This window comes from Rhinolophus hipposideros (genome assembly GCF_964194185.1).
Source record: "Rhinolophus hipposideros genome assembly, chromosome: 14".
Lineage (NCBI taxonomy): Eukaryota > Metazoa > Chordata > Mammalia > Chiroptera > Rhinolophidae > Rhinolophus > Rhinolophus hipposideros.
In genome coordinates this window covers 8,247,884-8,263,311 of record NC_138060.1, presented here as the reverse complement: position 1 = coordinate 8,263,311, position 15,428 = coordinate 8,247,884, and the positions used below count along the sequence as shown (strand labels likewise).

The 15,428-nt window shown below is 38.9% G+C and overlaps 1 pseudogene across 1 annotated transcript; it reads right to left on the bottom strand.

Annotated features, from left to right (window-relative positions):
* Window positions 1-10,137: 10,137 nt before the first annotated feature.
* Window positions 10,138-11,123, bottom strand: LOC308507490 (nucleoporin NUP35-like; annotated as a pseudogene). The gene has a single exon. The product of its transcript is annotated as a nucleoporin NUP35-like (transcript).
* Between the last annotated feature and the right edge of the window lie 4,305 nt (window positions 11,124-15,428).

The window sequence follows — 15,428 nt, the reverse complement described above, 5'->3', positions numbered from 1 at the left end:
AGACAGATACCCTCAAGAAGAAAAATCTGCCAATTATACTTGAGTTCATGCTGTTTCTCAGATATATGCAAAAGCATTTCCCATCACACACCAAGCCATGCAGCTGAAGGAAGGAGAAATGGCCACATTCCCTGAAATAGATGAAAGAAATATGAAAGGATGAGAAGCCGATGTGTCTCATTACGTGTCATGCAGGATTGTCATTAAGGTCTTGTGTCGTAGTTTAATTGGCAGCATTTTTAGTCTTCTTGGAGGTAGATAAATAACACTGCATTTACTAGCAATGGTCTTATATTTGATGAAATATGATAATTAGAATGATAATATTAAAGCTGTAATTTATGATACAAGCATTGTACTTAGCAATTTACACTCGCTTATTTAATTTGGTCTTCACAGCTTTATGTGGTAGGTAATATTTTAGTCCTGGGGAAATTAGGTCCCTTGTACAAAGCTACATTGATAGTACACGATGGAGCCAGGACTCAACCCAGGTAAGTGTAACTTACTGGATGCTGACTCCGCCCAGTGAGGGCTGAGGGCTGAGGTTTTCCAGCTGTTCTGCTCAGAGGAGAAACTCATCTGAGGTGAGGAGGGGCAGGAAGATCATTTTGGCTTCATGTCTAGGCAGTGTTCTTCTCTTCAGCTTTATTAGCCATGCAGCTATCACTCGGGTCCAAACTCTCCTCTATTACCTGCATTAGTTGTAATAATTTCCTTGTAAGTCTTCCTGCAACATTATCATCCTTTACAAACTGTTCTCAACACAGCAGCTAGAGTGAACATTTAAAACCTAAGTCAGAATATTTCACTCCTCTATTGTAAACCTGCAATGGCTCCCATCTCACTTGGTGTAAAATCCTAGCGTCCTATAAGCCTTGTGCCTGTGACCTTATGCTAGTCTCTGACTTCCTCCCACATCGGTCCTCTCGCACCGGCCGCCCTCCGCTACAGCAATGCTGGCCTCCTTACTGCCCAAACTCAGGGCCTTTCTCAGTTTGTGTCCCCCCAGGAGCAGACTTGGAGACAAGGATTTGAGTGTAAATTGTTTATTTGGAAAGTGAAGGAAATGCCCCTAGGACATTGCGCAGGGAGATGGGAAAGGGAACTCATCTAGAAAAAGGAATGTTACCAAGCCAACTTCTACTGTGGGCACTGACCTCACTCCACATACAAAGTCTAGGAGCCAGTACAAAATGTGCACCTCAGCTTTACTCTCCACTCTCTTGTCCCTGGCCAGTGGGTGTGGAGGCAAAGCAGGCTCCAGTGCCCAGACAAAGCTCTCAGGCAAATAGGATGTGGATGCTGATAATTTGATGCTGATAACTTGGCTCTAAAATGGTAAAACTTGAGGCAAGACCCTGGAAGTGTCCACCACAGGTCCCTGTGTTTGCTAGTTCCTCTGCCTGGAACTCTCTTCCCTCTGATACCCGCATATTACCCTTTCAGGTCTATGCTCAAATGACTCCTTGGAGAGGCCTTTGCTAGGCACCTTCTTTCAATTGCCACCCAACATTGAAACACACATGTTTTGTTTATTGTTTTTCTTACTGCACTGAATAGAGGCACCTCGAGGGCAGGAATTTTGGTCTGTTTTGTGTGTGGCTTTATCTCCAATACCTAGCAAGGTGTCTGGTACACAGTAGGAGTTCAACACACAGTAAATGAATGAATAAAAGGTCATTTTAAAAATAGACCTTTCTGTGTGTCTCCTATGTCTTTGTCAATTGAATTACAATCCTTAGAGATAAAAAATCTGATTGGCGTCTCCGTGTGCCTATTAGACCTTGAACATGAATGGCCTTAGATGGCCCTCCCCCTTTCTCTCTCTTAATGTTAAACATGTACTATGTGCCAGGAAGTGTTCGAAGTACCAGGAATACTGCTATATATCGGCTAGGAATGACTTTTGGCAGGAAGTAACAGAAATGCCAAAAGCAATGAAACCAAGTAAGGGTTTTATTTTTCTCATGTAATTAGAAGTCTAGACATAGGCAGTCCTGGGCTCATACAGAGGCTCCAAGGGGACATCAAGGACCCTGTCTGCTTCTACCTTCTCCTGGTGGTCCCATGTTTGCTGCTCCCACTCCAGCAGTGTCTGCATTCCAGGAAGGAAGGGGGAAGGACAAATGGAAAATGCGTGTTCCAGAGGATTCCGTATACTTTCCTGAAAAGTCTACCTGACAATTCCTGCTTCTATCTTCTTACCCATCTTTTGGCCACCTGGCAGTAGAGAGCTAAGAAATGTAGCATTTTTGTGGTCAGTGTGTTTTCTTTGGTGGGCCACTTGCTTCTGGAAACAAAACTGGGAATAAGAACACAATGAAATGCATCCTTGAGTAAGCCCCTAGCAAGACCTGTTGCCATGAAGCTAGTGAGAACCACGCTGTCCTGAAGGTGTCACGATAGTGCAGGCAAACCGAACCAGAAAGCCAGCGCACAGCCACTTATACACAAATAGCCACTTGCAAAAGATGGCCAACTAGCCAAGAGAGCTGTGCACAGTAGTAAAAGGAGGGGAGAAGGGAGAGAAAATCAGATTCTCTGTTACAGGAGGAGACAGAGAGGCAGCTCTCAAAGGAACGACATTGTTGCTGAATTCCGAGCGATGAAACAGACAACCTTGCCAAAATCAATGGCAACTTTACTGATTCTGTGTTGGTTATAATTTTATATGGGACAAGAAAGCAGTGTAACCATGTCTGTCTAGTTTTATAAAATCCAGCTGTCAGGACGTGGGATAAATCATTAAACATTCTCTCAAAGCTGTGATGGGGCCTTTTCTCCTTCTTCTGCTTCTCTTTTATTTTTTTCTTCTTTTCACTGCTCTCTCTCACACACAGAGCAAAAGTTGATGTTGTTCCTGAAATTAATGACAAATGGGTGGGAGGGCATTTAGAAGGTTTTTTTTTTTTTTTTAACTTAAAAAAAATTTTATTTAAGTGTATTTTTCCAGGGCCCATCAGCTCCAAGTCAAGTGGTTGTTTCAATTCAGTTGTGGAGGGTGCAACTCACAGTGACCCACGTGGGGATCGAACCGGAAACCTTGTTAAGAGCACCGCACTCTAACCAACTGAGCTAACCAGCCGCTCCTAGGAGTTTTTCTAAAGCCTGGCAATACCAGGCTTTAAACAATTTTTTGTTTTTCCAGGGAAATATGCCAGAGAGAGCAATGTACAAAGAGGGAGAAATTCTAGAGAAATTCTGTTCACCACATAAACCACTCTGATGAACGCAGGTTTTAATTAAAGAAGATGCATTGTGAGAGCTCGATGTTCTGGCTTCAAGAGACACCTGTGGTATTGGGTGAAACTCTAATTCATACACAGCTTTAGAGTGGCTCTCAAGTACTCATGTACTGTCTGTCAGTTGTTATGTAGAAATGCGATTTTTACTTCTAGAAGGTTTGCTGGCCACAATAAGGGATTCAAATGTTATAGGATTTATTTTTTCTTGAGACTGTGCTGATGTTCTTTTCCCCCAATACTTTTATGCTATAGTTAATTATTTTTTATGTAATATGTGCTACAGACAGAAATACCTTTGTGCAAGTTGATGACAACTATAGCTCCCTAAAATCCGGGCGAGACCTCAATCAGCAAGTGTGCTTTCAAGAGAATCAACAGGGAAGAGGGGGAGAAAATGTCAGTGACCATTGCGCAGACAATGTGGCTGTGACATACTGCCTCATGTTCCATTTACCAGTGACTTTCTATGCTTCAGATGGATAGAAACGTTTAAAACATCTCCCATCACATATCATTTTTAGGTTGCATTGTTGTCCTGTTTCCCCCCTTTTACTTTAAAAATGAAGCACTCTTTGACCCCAGGTATTAGCATAGCTTGCACAGATGACTCAGCACTTCTACAAGACTGCACATCCAGATGAGGTGATTTTTCATTCTTTATCTGGATGTGCTGGTACCGTGTAAATGTTGCCTAAGTGGAAAAGAATTATTTTTAATTGTAGGAAATGTGTATTCTAATAGACTCAGACATGTTACTGTCTTTATTACATATAACTTCTTGTAGTGATCTTCTCTACGGAGGCAGTTCTGTTGTTTATCCTGTTGCCACTTGCAACTGCTGATAATAAAACCTTATATTCTTAATTTCTGAATTTCAATAACTTGTTCACATTATAATTCCATTTATGATGTTACCGTAGGCAGGAAGAATAGGCCTGCGTGCGGGAAAGGTGAGAGTGAAGGAAGGAAGAGGCCAGGTCAACAGTTAAGGAGAAAGTGCCTCTACAATCTGGCCAGAACTGGATTTCAGGGGCTGAAAGAGGATTCAGGACGCCATCTTGCCACTTTAGGTGAACTTTAGCTGATTATATAGATTATAATGCGTTTAGTATGGCAGCCAAGAAAAATCTCCACCCCTTGTGTTGCCATGACAGTTCTGAGAGCCAAATAAGGACAAAAAAACACCCCCCTACCTCCCACGGGAAGCAGTGGTCGACAAAGACCCACCTAGGAACGCCCAGGTCGCCACCCTTAAGTCCTGAATATTCCACCCTTTCATTTTTAGTGTAACAAAGTGCCAACTCCCACTTCTCTTCGGGCAGCTGCTCTTCTCCAAGCTGGGCTCTCCCCATCTTGTGAGCACGCTGTCCTTTCTAATAAATCTACTGCTTGTTTGGCTTACTCGGTGCTGCTCAAATTCTTTCTTGCGATGAACACCAAGGACCTGTTTTCCGGTAACAATGGTATAAACATCTCAGATGAAAGATTTTGATAACCAAAATTGTTTTAAAATGTTACTTGAGTGGTTTAAAGAAACTGGTACTTTATTGCGAAGGAATTAAATGATTAGCAATCATGTTCTTAAAATATTCAACAAGAAAATTGTGTTAATATCATGTTGAATAAAATATGTATAGAATAATGTAATTGTTGCTGGAGAACAGGTTCTTGGTGTTCATTGCAGGAAAGAATTTCAGGACCCACCAAGTAGGCCAAGCGAACAGTAGATTTATTAGAAAGGACAGTACACTCTCAAGATGCAGGCAGGCTTGGAGAAGAACAGCTTCCCAAAGAGAAGTAGGGTCTGGGAATTTATTACACTGAAAATGAGAGGGTGGAATATTCAGGACTTAAGGGTGGCGACCTAGGCATTCCTAGGTGGGTCTTTGTTGACCGCTTCTTCCCGTGGTGTGGGGGGCTGTTTTTTTGTCCTTATTTGGCTCTCAGACCTGTGTGTCATGGCAACACAAGGAGTGGAGATTTTTCTTGGCTGCCATGCTAATCTATAATGTATATAATCAGCTAAAGTCACCTAAAGTGGCAAAATGGCATCCTGAATCCTCTTTCAGCCACTGAAATCTGGTTCTGGCCAGATTGTAGAGGTGCTTTCTCCGTAATTGCTGACCTGGCCTTTTCCTTAACAGCTGATCTTGCCTCCTCCTCCCTTTTTTCCCCTCTCCCTCAAGACCCTATTTTTCCTTAATATGGTAACATAATTACTGGATGGTTCCAATTTTGTAAGATGTATTTAAAAAAAACCTGGAAAATGATATCTCTAAGTATTAACCACAGTAGGTGGGAATTTGAGTAGTTTCTACTTTCTTATTTTGCATTTTTCTGCAGACTTTGAATTATTTTTACAACAAATATAATATAAAATCAATTTTTAAAGGAATACAAATTTACTATTTGGTGAGGAGGCAATGCATGAGGGAGTAAGAACACTGGCTTAGGAACTGAATATATGTGTGTTCAAATTCAATGGACCATTTATTACATATGTAACCTAAACCTCCTTAAACTTCAGTGTCTTTCATCTGCAAGGGAGATGGGATGAGTGGTTCTCCAAGTCCATGCCTTTTTCAATAAATAAAAAGATGAAGGATTGAAATGACAGTGTTAGAATCATGATAAAAAGATGATAGAGGAATCTGTGAGAAAGCAAGGTCATGAAATGAGACACACAGAGAAAGCAATCCAAGTGAAGCCTTGATGATGTCCATGCTCCCCAAACAACCATCAACACTGGCTCACCATCCCTGTTTCCAGACTGCTTCTAGAACTTAACGACGCTCCTGTTATAAGACGGGAAAGAAGATGCCAGTAAAATATCACACACTACACGTACTCAATTAGAATGACCGTATTCTAATGTTCGCTTCTGTCACCCACAATCTGAAAGAACGAAGGGCTAGAACATTAAAATGACCATTTGTGCTGAGATTGCTGCTTTAGATATTTAGAAGTCTATTTTAGCAGACTTCCCTCCAGTTGGAAAACAAAACACGCACAAGGAGCTTGACTTTGTCTTTTTATCTCTTCCCATTTAAACACAGATATCCTGTTGTGATAACCTTTGACACTTCATTACGTGGCTGTGGTAAATAACAACTGCCCCATTTCAAATGTCATTCCTGGTTAAACAGCGTCATTAATTACTGAACATAAAAGTTGAAGTTTTTGTGAATAGAAGGAAATGTCGTTTGGAGTTCTTTGCTTTGTTCGCTAGAGTTCTTGGAGGGTTTGGGTGGTTTAAATAGCTAAGACAGAATCATTGAGTTATTGGTCTGTCACCGAGAACTGCCCCTACATTGACAATAAGAACCAGCCAATTTGGGGGCAGTGCTGATGCATTAAGACTGACAGAGCTTCATTGGAAAATTAAGTGCACAATGAAGAAATGAATGATATCAAGAAATCAACGTCCAAACACTCGCAAGCTACCTAAATTGCTTAGAAAATGCACCTTGAGAGTTACCTTATTTACTGTACAAAATGACACTCTTTGAGTTAAAAATCATTACTTAGGTCACTTGGAAGTCTTGGAAATTGCTTTGCCATAAATTTCTGTATTGATTTAGGACATTGACTTTGAGCTTTTGCCATCTTTCATCTTTGATAGTGTCATTCTTTGTCAGTATTTCTTAAAGAAGGAAAAGCCTGGGATTATATAATTCAAATTTTACTGAAAATTGCTTTAATTTTTTTTTATCGACTCATTTTTCCCCTTACATTTTAATTTCAGAAATTACTTATTTGTATTTAAGATGGATTTTCAATTTACTCCTAACCTTTTGAAACTTAGCTTTAGTAAAATAGAAACAAACATTGTAATTTGCTAGGTGATAGAATCCTACAATTTTAGAATTGGAAGGGGCCTTTTCTGTTTTATCTTTCCCATTAGTAAATCACTACAGAGTCATTAACAGTGGTGATGTTTTAAATGGAAACTATTTTTTTCTATTTGATTTATTATGTATTATAAATCTACTATTTTCAAAATTGGTATTAACTTCTATAGATCAGGTCTGGACATAAGTGTAAGTCAAAATTTAAGACTGGAATAAACAAAAGGGATGACTGGACGTTCTTTCAGTGGAATCCTGGTCTCTGGGGAATCACATAATCCTATAGGAATATTTATCTTTGTCATTGAATAAGCTATTTTACCAGTCTGTTGAGATAAAAGTTAACTTGCAAACTGTTTTACTATAAATTTCTGTATTGACTAGAATACTTTGGAAGTTGATGAGAAACTCCAGTCATGCAAATAATGCTTGTCTATGGACATGCAAAGAAATCTGTCTTATGGGTGGTCAGTTGATTTCCCTCTCCCATTATCAAAGAAGACAGTTTTTTCTCCATTTGTAAATTTATTTCAGCATTCCCATCTATCTATGTCTCTTTCTTTGACTTTTCCTTTGAATGAGTTGTAACATTTCACTATTTTTCACTGATAGTGAGTTAAGTAAAATATTAACCAGGTATTCATTTTTATTTATATGAGAGTCATGATTTTACTTTTTTGAGAAAATTATCCTTTAACCTAAGATATTATACAAATGACCATTGCATGATAGGAAAACCACTCACCCCTCTCCCCAGGCTTATAGATGAAGACATGGAAGCCCAGAGAAACTCAGCGTATTTATATCATAAATTGCTGAGCTGGATTTGAATCCACATCTGTTTGGGTCCTAATTGATGTTCTTTCTCTCTCAATACACTGCTTTCTCATTGAATGCCTTCTCAAAAATGAGCAAAACATTTTTCTTTAAAAAATTGTTTTCAGTTTCATGTTCCAGTTAATGCTGATGTTTCAAAGTAATTACTTATTATAAAAAACAAAAAAACAAAAAACAATGCTCCCATAATCCTGAGGTTCATGATAGTGAAATTTGATTTATATAGTTTTTGACCGCAGCTTTGCCTTTCTAACTGGTAGGTTTCTCTGTTTGCCTTTGGCTGGGATGTTTTTTTGGCTTTGCATCAAACATCATATTTCTCAAAGCCCTGGTTGGTATCCTTTAAGGTATGCATTAAATTGCATGCAAAGCTACTCCCTTCCAGAACTTGTGCAGCCCTTCTGATTGTGTCAGGAAGAGAGCTTCAGTGAGTCTTTAACATCTCTCTCATACTTGTTACTCTCCTTTTTGTACCAAAGAGAGAGCATCAAAGCCTCCCCTGAAGGATCGGTATATACTTTTTTAATTTTATTGTGCTGATTTAATGGTTATTTTTTTATTTATGGAAAGCAATTCTGTTTTACATTCACATTAGTACCATAAAGCTCCTTTAAAAATAAGTTTTAACTAAAAATAGGTTGAGATAAAGAAAAGCATTAATTAAATCATGCAATTATAAAGTTATGAGCTAAGAGATGGCAAAAATTATGACTCTTATGATTTGGGAAGGAAGAGAGGCTTTGGAGATGAAAATCCAGGACTATTTCAATCAGACCCTGGGAACACGTAAACCCAGGGTCACTTAACTATAGGAACCTATCTGTCACATTGAGGATATTAAAGGCATGCACCGCATAACGACATTTTGGTTAATGAGGAACTGCATACAGGACAGTGATCCCATAAGATTATAACGGAACTGAAAAATAACTATCACCTAGTAACATGGTAGCTGTCATAGTGCAATTCATTCCTCATGTGTTTGTGGTGATGCTGGGCTAAATAAACAGCCTTGTGTGCTGCCATCGTATGAAAGTACAGCACATACAATTACAGTAGTAGGCCACACCATTCAGGTTTACGTAAGTGGACATTAAGCTGTTCACACAATGGCAAAATTGCCTAATGATGCCTTTCTCAGAGCGTATCCACATCGTTAAGTGGTGCATGACTGTACTATCCACTTCACAGAGTACTTGTGACAAGGAAATAAAATGATACAAGTGACTATAAGCTTCTGAGGTCACAGAGTGTATCTAATCAATCTTCTTGTCCCTTGGCTTCTAATATGGTCCTTAGCATATAAGATTCAATGAGAGCTCATTTTCTTTCTTTCCTTCTGTGGTGCTACTTGGTATGTTCACGTGAACCTTTCTTATGGTGTTATAGAACAGAGAGTATTGCATATGAACACATAAAACATGCAAAAGCATTTGCAATCTTTAATTTTCTCCTGTGATTATCAAAGCTGTCTACAGTCAATGTATACAATGTATGTATTGACCACACGCAGTATATACATTTGAAATTTAAAACTACATAACGAAGAAAGAAAAAAAAATTCTCAAATCCCACACCTCTGTACACACACATCACACCTCAAAGTCAGTCACTCTTTTTAATTTTCTTTTTATAATTGACAAAGTTTATTGTGAAGAACTTTAGTAGGTTTTTAAAAAGATTGTTTTGACATAAGACTACTCAAAGATGACAATCCATGATAGGACATATACAAACAAGGATAACTAAAATTTTAAATACTATCTAAATTAAAAGGCCATAATTCACATTGCTAATTACGTTCTTTGTGTCTTGTTAGCAGCAGTTGTACAAGCTACCCTTCATGAAATTCACCCTAGCAACTCATGAAGACTGCACAGCCTTACTGAAAACTCAATTATATGATTTACAGTAATCAATGCTGAGTTTTTTGTGCTTAAGCAAGCACTACCCCAGAAAGCATAAAATCCTAATTTCTGGGACTTTTTCTTTCTTTAAAACGTATCTCAAGCATCTTTTAAAGTGCGAGCTACAAATATGCTGTCTCCTTAAAAGAAGAAGGCTTCTAAAGGAAGTATGAGATAGCTATCCAATACTGCCAGGAGAAATTGTATAACTAACCCAAGCAAAACCGGCAGTACTCTGCTAACTGTTGGAATGTACCAGCCTCTTCCTTTGTAGTTGAGTTCTTAGCTGTCATTATACTACCAGCTGAACACATACTCCATTGCTTTGGATACAAGGCTTTCGTCTTTTTTTGGCATTTGTCTGTCAGAAATGACCTGACAGTCACTAGTAGAAGCTTTGTATGCTGTAGCAAAAGGTCTCATGGTAGAAATCCTAAGAGTACTTCCAGGGCTTGGGTTGGTGTACCTAAGGTTTTGATTGGTGGTATAAAGCTAGAGATGAAGATGATAAAGCACACCTGTCACTGTTTTCTATAACACTTTTATCTATACATGGTTTTACACCAATCGTGATGGACTCTTCAAAAATCCTCCCATCTTTGCTTCAGGCTTTCTGGGCCTGCAGTTTAGATTGATAATGAATACGCATCCAATTTCCTGTGTTAGACATCACATGTATTAAGATATCCCCATATTGTGCAAATTGTAAGAATATATAGAAAGCAGATACTTGAGGAAACCTGAACATAGTCAGTCACCCATGTGTCACTGAGGTGATCTTCAGAAGTCAGAGAATCTCCTGGAGTATAAAAAGGATTCAACGGGGCAGGAGATAACATTATCTTTCGTGGTTGACCAATGTTTGCTGGACTAAACATAATTTTTCCTGTTCCAGGAGTAGGTGTTGACTCCAACAGGAGGGCTCTGCATTGCTGACATGTTTGGCTGTCTTCTTGGAGTTAAAAGTGTTGATCCAAGTCCTGGGCTGAAATGTCATCACATATGCTTCTAACTGGTGGAGCTCCAGTGTTATCTTTATAAGCTGGTACAACTGGTTGTGGTGGTGACCCACCTCCAAGTAAAGGTGATCTCATTTCCATTACTTGTACTGAAGGGACACTGATTGATCGAGGTCGTGGAGTCACTGGAGCTGGCGAATCCCCCATTAAAAATCCAGGTAAGAACTGAGCATTAACCCCTGGCTTTGGAGATGTGGGTGAACCCAGCATCGTTGGTTCAGATCCCAGCGTGAGTGCGTGGGGTTCCACGGCAAAGGCTGCCATCGCGGCAGCAACTACACTTAGCTTGGGACCTTCCCGATTTTCAAAAATGGCAGAAACTCTCCCTGTGGGTAGCTCTTTTTAACTTTTTTAAATTAAAAATTTCTTTTTAATTTTTCAATTACAATTGACATTCAACATTATATTAGTTTCAGGTGTACAGAATTATGTTTAGACATTTATGTAACCTATGAAGTGATCCCCCAATAAGTGTACACCCGCCTGGCACCTACAGTTATTACAATATTATTGACTATATTCCCTGTGCTTTAATTTATATCCCCGTGACTATTTCATAATTACCAATTTGTACTTCTTAATCCCTTCACCTTTTTCAACCAGCCCCTCATCAAAGTCAACAACTCTTAACTTGACAAACTTTCAATTTTTTTCTATGATAGACAAAAATCTTTTATGTACTTGACATGCAACCATATGTGCAGTTTTGTTATTTTACTTAACATTAGGTCATAGGCTTTTTAACTTGGCATGTAAAGTTATTTCATTCAACATGATTTTAGTGTTTGACCCACACTGGGGCCCTTCTTTCCCATCCATCATGGGATCCACCAATGTCAACCTGTGAACTCTTTGGTAAAAAGTTCCCAAATGACCAGTCAGACTATTTCGGTTTGGGGAGCGTGGCTGTTTTGGGGGCAGGCTAGGGCAAGAGAGAGAGATGAAGGAAGATAAGTAAAGAAGGAGGCACGGAGAAAGGGCTTCACCTTCATAAACTAGATTGGGAGGTCCCGGAAAGGGGAGATGGTTGCTTGGGCAAAGCTTAAAACCCACCCATTAACCTTGCACTCCCTCTGCTGGCCTTGCTGAGCATATCCACTGGGGATCAGTGTGCACGGGACTGCACAGAGCTGAGTCCATCAAAAGAACGCTTGGTGGAGAGGAAAGAAAAACAGCCACCCTTATGCAATTTTCCTAATATCAAAATTTACATCAACAGTGATGGATTGATGATTGTGCTTATTCAGTTGAAACAAATTAGAATGTGAGACTCCCACCCCTCCCCTGTCCCAGGGGAATGAAATTCTAAAGGTCTCAGCTTTTCTTTTCAAGATTCTTATTTTCCTGCTAGGTCTCTGGTGATCTCGTTGGTTGTTTCTCTTAACTCTATTTCACTGTTGCTTTTCTCTCCTTTTTCACCATTTTTGCTATTCCTGTCCCTTTGCTGGTGCCATTTGTGAATAAAAAAGTAATGGTAAAACCCTGCCTTTGCCTTGTAAAGAAGAGCTCCTGAGCTCCTCTAATTATGCAGTCTCTTATTTTTCCATTTGTGCTTAATTCAAAACTGTAAAAAGCTTTTCAAAATAGGTATATGCTCAACTTGACAGTTGTGATAAAACAATGCCTCCAATAAAGAAAAAGCAAGACACATTTGCAATTTCCTTTTCCATAATTTATAGTGATTTAGCTCCCCCTCATCAGGAGATAAGAATTTTTTTGGCAACAGTTTTCTTTTAATAGCACCATCTGAAGCAGCAAACATTTCTTTTGCAGTCATTAGTGCTTCTAGCCTACAAAAATGTGACTGAAGATTGAATTAGGATTTCGAGAGAGGCTGCCTGCATCCATAAATAAATAATGAGGGTCTTGGCCATTTCATTACAGAACTTAAGTAAGCAGTACAGATGGTCAGCTGCTGTGTTACACATGCATAGCCTATTTAAAAGTTGACAGTAGAGGGTCAGAAGCATCAATGTACTCACATTTACTCTACTTGAGTGCTTCTTTTATGTGAAGCACCAAAGCCATGGGTCAGGCACATTATTGCTGGCATTCATGCAGACAGATGAGAAACTAAGGGAATTGTTGAATGATGAGAGAACAAATACTAATTTAACTTAAAGATTTATGGTCCCAAGCTTAACCTAATGAATGTTACCTGCCACGGATCCTTCTCACTGTATTTATTGTAAATGACCAAAAAAAAAAATCATTGAAGCACACACAAAAATGTAATTTATTATTTTATTGCTTCATATAACAGAAGTTCAGAGCTTCAGGTAGAGCTGTTTCTAGATGCTGTTGAAAAACAAGTTTCATCTGGGTGAATTTAAAGATCAAATTGGTTTTATTCAATAATCCATGAATTAGGCAGCATTCTGTCTAGCAAATAGAAAAGGCCTCCGAGAGCTGTACAAAATAAAAGGCTTTTAGAGGCAGTAGAGGTGTAAAAAGGAAGTTTCTTGCAAAGAGTGGATTGTTTCAGGCAAGGTCACCTTCCAATGGGAGACCACAGTGGTCTGTGAGGCAGAAGACCTCACTAGTGCTGACCAGGTTATTCCTGATTGGCTGGTCACAGGTTACATTCCTGGGAGAGGCTGAAGCTGCAGTTAGCTTAGATAGTAAGTCTTGGTTTTGTGACATGTGCTTAGCACAAGCGACTCCATTTTGGGTCCTATTGTCTCTTTTTTAACAATGCTCAAGGATGGTCGTCAGGTCTGCTTTCTTCCATGTTGGCTTTATTTACAGCATGCTGTCGCTGTTGGTGTTCCCTGATGCTCCATGTCTCTATATTAATGCATTTAAGTCCAATGGAAGAGATTCTTTTTCCTAGTCCTTCTAACAAAAGTGATGACATCTCTTTGACCAGTTTTAGATATATGCATTTTCTGAAACAATCACTATGTCCAGAAGAATGGAATGTGTTGATTGGGTCATGTGCCCATTCTGTGAGACATGAGAGTATGTGCGTGGGGGGGGGGGGTGGGAGGTAGTGAGGGGATTTGTGGACAGCACCACCAAAACAACTAGACTAAGTCTAGTATCTACATGCTATTAGCAGAAGATGGTGAGATGGGTGCTGAACAGGGAAGACATGTCTAATCCTTCAGCCAATACAATTTAGAAAGGAGCAGTCACTGGAACCTTCAAATTGATTCATTTAACACAGAGGTTGGGCCCTACAGTAAACACTGGAAAATGTCCTCAAGTCTGTTTATTCATCTGAGGTTCCAGTTCTAAGTTAAATTTATTAGGAGGCTGAACTAGCAAGTGTTCTTCCTAAGTAAAAACCATCATACTGGTACATTTTTTCCGCTGCTACTCAATGTTTGCCAAATTTTAAGTTTCCCAGTTTCTCAAATGACAGAAGAAAGTCTTACTGTATCACATCCCTCAGTCTGTTGAATTAAACAAAATGTGTGTGGCAGCCAATCTAGGAATTGTTCTGAAAGGGTCAAGCGAATGTAGAAGGCATGGTTGAACTAACTGGTTCCAGACTCTAAACTCCTGTCACTGCTTTAGAAATGTTTCTTTGAATTTGTGGTTACTCTGGTGGTGCCACAGTCTTTCTGGAATTTCTTACTAGTCAACAGACTCTAATACTAAAAGGAACTATTGTTACACTTCGGTATAGAAACAGGACACACACAAATACACAAATGAGTACATATAAAACCAATGAAATCTGAGTGAGATACATGGACTGTATCACTGTCCATTTCCTGGTTGTGATCTATTCTGTAGTTTTTCAAAATGTTACCATTTGGGGTAACTGAGTAAAGGGGACACAGGATCTCTATGTATAATTTTTTACAACTGCATATTCATCTAAAATAATCTCAAATTTATTATAAAATAGCATAAGACCAACAAACAAAAAAATTAATTATAGGGTTGGCATTATGATGATAACAATGTCTTGTGTCATCTTGATGGAAGTAAATATTTGAAATGTTTTTCCAAATAATGGTTTGAATGTGTTCTTATTTTCACACAGACTCAAAAACTTTGGACTGGAGTAATTGAAGCCCTAGACTAGGTTAAGAATACTCTGGACTTAATTGTGGAAAGAGTTCTGAAACAAGTTCTAGAAGTACATATTCGACAAATATTTTTTTTAAATTGAGGTAAAATTCATATAACATTAAATTGATCATTTTAAAACATAACATTAACTATTTAAAGAGAATGATTCAGCAGCATTTAGTACATTCATAATGTTGTGCAATCACCATCTCTATCCAGTTCCAATCATTTTCATCACCTGAAAATAAAACCGTATACCCATTACACAGCTTCTTGCTATTTCCCCCTCCCCACCTCGTTCCCTCCGGCAAGCACCAATCTGTTTCCTATCTCTGTAGATTTACCTCTTCTGGATATTTACATAAATGGAATCATACAACATATGACCTTTTGTGTCTGGCTTTTATTTTTTTTTCCTTAGCATAATATTTTGCTAAGGAAAATGTTCATCCATGTTGTAACATGCATGTGTCATTACTTCATTCCTTTTCGTTGCTGAATGATACTGTTGTCCATTTCTCAACAGTATCCATTTTGTTGATC